Source organism: Chionomys nivalis, chromosome 1, assembly GCF_950005125.1.
Source record: "Chionomys nivalis chromosome 1, mChiNiv1.1, whole genome shotgun sequence".
Taxonomy (NCBI): Eukaryota; Metazoa; Chordata; class Mammalia; order Rodentia; family Cricetidae; genus Chionomys; species Chionomys nivalis.
In genome coordinates, this window is record NC_080086.1 from 112,295,743 (window position 1) to 112,301,872 (window position 6,130).

Below are 6,130 nucleotides of genomic sequence, written 5' to 3' on the forward strand. Positions count from 1 at the left end.
AAGCAACGTGGCAGGCAGAATTTTAAAAGTCCTTTAATTATTTAGGTTAGTATGCACCGTGATGTCTTCCGAAGAGTGTCGTTATACTTTGTTCTCATCATTCTCTGTTCTGTATTCTCTCCCGTGTCTCTGCTCCAGCTCACATGTATTCTGAGAAATGTCAGGTTTTTACAATCTAAACGGGTAAAACTGACTGTAATAGCAACAATATCAAAGATTAATGACATAATTTATGTCTCATTGCACGAGAAAAAATTAAAACATGTATAAAGAACCCCTACATTCATGCAAATTCTTTCTATTCCCTTTGTTTTTTGTGTTCTATTTATGACCAAACAATTTCAAAACTGTTGTTGAAAAGTCTTGGAGGAACGCTAAGGACATTAAGAGAGATGTGTCATCCACTGAGAATGCATTTTGTTTAGCAGAAACGTTTCTATATGAAGAGTGTGTCTTGAATTTGATTTTTGCTGGGCAAAGCAGTTTTGATACCTGAGAATGAGATGCGCGGTGGTGGGCAAAGCCCTGTAGCACACATGGGTGTAATGCACAGTTAATTCATCCAAGATCCTGGACTCATGGCTCTAACTGATGGCTGAACATTATAAGCCCTTAGGACTTTTTAAGTCTTCCAAACATCACTTACAATGAAATTAGAATCCAGGCAGTAGGACGTTGGCACAGACATTGTTTGGAACTCTCCAGGTGAGAATAACATGGCAGGCCATTCCCAAACCACCATGCGCAAGCATCCTCTGCATCCAGCTACTTGCCAATGGTTTCCTAAATTAAATACGAACATGTTTGCTGATGAGTTGTGGCCTTTCACTCGTGCCCACTAACCATTTACCATAATTTATCCAACTCAAACTCTGCTACTCATTTTTGTCCCGGATTAAACACAGTTTTACAAGTGTCCAATTATGTGTACATGGTGCTGTGCCAAGTGCCCTAACATAAAACTGATATTTATGGAGTGAACATTTAAGAGTGAACATTTGGTTTAAATAAAAAACTGTGAAAGAAGAGCACGCCATTCACCAAATTAAAGCAAAAAATGGACATATATAGGGGTCCTTGCCGTGTTAAAATATTAATAACTGACCCAAAATACTAAAATCCATTCTGGAAGGATAAGAGTTTACTACAAGGATAAAAGTCAAGGAATCTTATTTAGTTATTCTTTCCTTTTTGTTCTTAAAGTAGTCACTGCCGTAAAGCCACATCACAACTAAGATTCATCTTGAACTCGCAATATTCCCTGCACCACCCTGAGTTCTGAAGCCAGTGCAGCACCACACACCTATGTCCCACTGTGAACCTAATAGCACGCAGCTGTTATTCTAAGATGCTGGGGGATATAAGTATCCAATATTTTCTCTGTCTCTAGGACAGTCTCATGCACACTTTTCCAAGCATTTTTGGTTATTGTTTCCACAGAGTCAAAGTGCCTAGTGTTTATTTTAAATAAGAGTTTCATCCTTTTTTTGTTTAAGACAAAGTCTGAATTTAATCCTTAATACCCCCAGAAGGATGCTAAACTTTCATGAAGTATTGATCCCTGCTACAACATAGATGTCCCTAGAGAACACCATGCTCTGGGAGTAGGCCATTGAGAGCCCAAATGATACTGAATCCCTTTCCTAGAAAGTGCAGAAGAGGACAACTACATCTAACAAAACTGGATTACTGTTTGTCTGGAATCTAGTGTGAGAATGTGGAGAGGGGGTGAAGCCAAAACTAAGGATGACCCTGCATTGCTTTGATTTCAGAGATGACAATGTGCTAAAATCGACTGTGGCGGTCACTGCAAACACAAATGAAGTCACTAAAACCACGGCCTTACAGGCTAAATGAGACCCCAGATGGAGTCTGTGTCCTGCCCCAGCAAGCAGGCTCCTACAGAACCTTTTTAAAGCAATTTCCAGGCAACTTTTCAACACATAATAGCTTAGATTACAACAAAATGCTTTTCTTCTTTTGTTATTTTTGTGTGTGTGTGTGGGACAAGTCAAAGTATTTTTTTTATTGAAAAAAAAATTTCCACCGACTCCCAGCCTCCAATTTCCCTCCCCCTCCTCCCCCTCCTCTCTCCATCCCCCCACTCCTCTCCCCCTCCCTCTCCAGTCCAAAGAGCAGTCAGGGTTCCCTGCCCTGTGGAAAGTCCAAGGTCCTCCCCGCTCCATCCAAGTCTAGGAAGGTGAGCATCTAAACTGGCTAGGCTCCCAGAAGGCCAGAACATGAAGTAGGAGCAAAACTCAGTGCCATTGTCCTTGGCTTCTCATCAGCCCTCATTGTCCGCCATGTTCAGAGAGTCCGGTTTTATTTCATTCTTTTTCAGTCACAATACAGCTGGTCTTGGTGAGCTCTCAATAGATCAGCTCCACTGTCTCAGTGGGTGGGTGCGCCCCTCACGGTCCTGACTGCCTTGCTCATGTTCTCCCTCCTTCTGCTCCTCATTGGGACCTTGGGAGCTCGTTCTGGTGCTCCAATGTGGGACTGTGTCTCTATCTCCATCCAACGCCAGATGGTGATATGCAAGATATTCATCAGTATGGCTATAAGATAGGGCCATTTCAGGTTCCCTATCCTCAGCTGCCCAAGGAACTAACTGGGGACATCGCCCTGGGCACCTGGGAGCCCCTCTAGGTTCAAGTCTCTTGCCAACCTTAAGATGGCTCCCTTAATTAAGATAAGTGCTTCTCTGCTCCCTTATGCGCCCTTCCTTTATCCCAATCATCCCATCTCCACAAGATCCCCCCATCCTCCCCTTGTCACTTTGCTCTCCCCATCTCCCCCTACCCCCATCCCGCCCCACCCCCAAGATCCCAATTTTTTGCCGGGCAATCTTGTCTACTTCCCCTATCCAGGAGGATAACTATATGTTTTTCTTTGGATTCACCTTCTCATTTAGCTTCTTTAGGATCACAAATTATAGTCTCAATGACCTTTATTTATGGCTAGAAACCAATTATGAGTGAATACATCCCATGTTCATCTTTTTGGTTCCGGGTTACCTCACTCAGGATAGTGTTTTCTATTTCCATCCATTTGCATGCAAAATTCGAAAAGTCATTGTTTTTTTTACCGCTGAGCAGTATTCTAATGTGTATACATTCCACACTTTCTTCATCCATTCTTCCATTGAAGGACATCTAGGTTGTTTCCAGGTTCTGGCTATTACAAACAATGCTGCTATGAACATAGTTGAACAAATAGTTCTGTAATATGATAGGGCATCTCTTGGGTATATTCCCAAGAGTGGTATTGCTGGGTCCAGGGTAGGTTGATCCCGAATTTCCTGAGAAACTGCCACACTGATTTCAAAAGTGGTTGCACAAGTTTGCATTCCCACCAGCAATGGATTAGTGTACCCCTTCCTCCACAACCTCTCCAGCAAAGACTATCATTGGTGTTTTTGATTTTAGCCATTCTGACAGGTGTAAGATGATATCTCAAAGTTGTTTTGATTTGCATTTCCCTGATCGCTAAGGAGGTTGAGCATGACCTTAAGTGTCTTTTGGCCATTTGAACTTCTTCTGTTGAGAATTCTCTGTTCAGTTCAGTGCCCCATTTTATAATTGGGTTGATTAGCCTTTTACGGTCTAGTTTCTTGAGTTCTTTATATATTTTAGAGATCAGACCTTTGTCTGTTGCGGGGTTGGTGAAGATCTTCTCCCAGTCAGTAGGATGCCTTTTTGTCTTAGTGACAGTGTCCTTTGCTTTACAGAAGCTTCTCAGTTTCAGGAGGTCCCATTTATTCAATGTTGCCCTTAATGTCTGTGCTGCTGGGGTTATACATAGGAAGCGATCTCCTGTGCCCGTATGTTGTAGACTACCTCCCACTTTTCTCTTCTATCAGGTTCAGTGTGTTCAGGTTGAAATTGAGGTCTTTGATCCATTTGGACTTGAGTTTTGTGCATGGTGATAGATATGGGTCTATTTTCATTCTTCTACAGGTTGACATCCAGTTGTGCCAGCACCATTTGTTGAAGATGCTTTCTTTCTTCCATTGTATACTTTTAGCTCCTTTATCGAAAATCAGGTGTTCATAGGTTTGTGGGTTAAAATCCGGGTCTTCTATATGATTCCATTGGTCGACTTCTCTGTTTTTATGCCAGTACCACGCTGTTTTCATTACTGTAACTCTGTAATAGAGTTTGAAGTCAGGGATGGTAATGCCTCCAGAAGTTCCTTTATGGTATAAGATTGTTTTGGCTATCCTGGGTTTTTTGTTTTTCCATATAAAGTTGATTATTGTCCTCTCAAGATCTGTGAAGAATTTTGATGGGACCTTGATGGGAATTGCATTGAATCTATAAATTGCCTTTGGTAGAATGGCCATTTTTACTATGTTGATCCTCCCAATCCAAGAGCAAGGGAGATCCTTCCATTTTCTGGTATCCTCTTCAATTTCTTTCTTCAAAGACTTAAAGTTCTTGTCAAATAGATCTTTCTCTTCCTTGGTTAGAGTAACCCCAAGATATTTTATGCTGTTTGTGGCTATCGTGAAAGGTGATGCTTCTCTGATTTCCCTCTCTGCTTCCATATCCTTTGTGTATAGGAGGGCGACTGATTTTTTGGAGTTGATCTTATATCCTGTCACATTACTAAAGGTGTTTATCAGCTGTAGGAGTTCTTTGGTGGAGTTTTTGGGGTCGCTTATGTATACTATCATATCATCTGCAAATAACGAAAGTTTAACTTCTTCCTTTCCAATTCAAATCCCCTTATGTTGTCTTATTGCTATTGCTAAAACTTCAAGCACTATATTGAGGAGGTATGGAGAGAGTGGACAGCCTTGTCGTGTTCCTGATTTTAGTGGGATGGCTTTGAGTTTCTCTCCGTTTAATTTGATGTTAGCTGTCGGCTTGCTGTAAATAGCTTTTATTATATTTAGGTATGACCCATGTATCCCTAATCTCTCCAAGACTTTTATCACAAAGGGATGTTGAATTTTGTCGAATGCTTTTTCAGCACCTAACGAAACGATCATATGTTTTTTTTCTTTCAGTTTATTTATATGATGGATTCCATAGATAGATTTGCATATGTTGAACCAGCCCTGCATCTCTGGGATGAAGCCTACTTGATCATAATGGACAATTTTTCTAATGTGTTCTTGGATTCGGTTTGCCAGTATTTTATTGAGGATTTTTACGTTGATGTTCATGAGAAAGATTGGCCTGTAATCTCTTTCTTGGTTGAGTCTCTGTGTGGTTTTGGTATCAGAGTAACTGTAGCTTCATAAAAGGAATTTGGCAATGACTTCTCTGTTTCTATATTGTGAAATACATTAACGAGTATAGGAATTAGGTCTTCTTGGAAGTTCTGGTAGAATTCTGCAGTGAAACCTTCTGGTCCTGGGCTTTTTTTAGTAGGGAGGTTTTTGATAACAGCTTCTAATTCTTCACGACTAACAGGTCTATTTAGATTGTTCACCTGGTCCTGGTTTAACTTTGTTATATGGTACTTATCTAAAAAAGTGTCCATTTCTTTTACATTTTCCAGTTTTGTGGCATATAGGTCTTTGTAGTAAGATCTTATGATTCTCTGAATTTCCCCTGTGTCTGTGGTTATGTCACCCTTTTCATTTCTGATCTTATTAATTTGCATATTCTCTCTCTGCTGTTTTATTAGTTTGGCTAGGGGTTTATCAATCTGGTTGATTTTCTCCAGGAACCAGCTTTTTGTTTCATTAATTCTTTGGATTGTTTTCTCTGTTTTTATTTTGTTAATTTCAGCCCTCAGTTTGATTATTTCCAGTCTTCTACTCCTCCTAGGTGAGTCTGCTTCTTTTTTTTCTAGAGCTTTCAGGTGAGCTGTTAAGTCTCCAACGTGTGCTTTCTTGTTTTCTTTAAGTGGGCACTTAGTGCTATAAACTTTCCCTTTAGGACTGCTTTCATAGTGTCCCATAAGTTTGAATATGTTGTTTCCTTATTTTCATTGAATTCAAGGAAGACTTTAATTTTTTTCTTTATTTCTTCCTTGACCCAGGTGTGGTTCAGTAGTTGACTGTTCAGTTCATGAGTTTGTAGGCTTTCAGGGGTAGCTTTGTTGTTGAATTCTAACTTTAATCCAAGGTGATCTGATAAGACACAGGTGGTTACTAATATTTTTTTGTAACTGT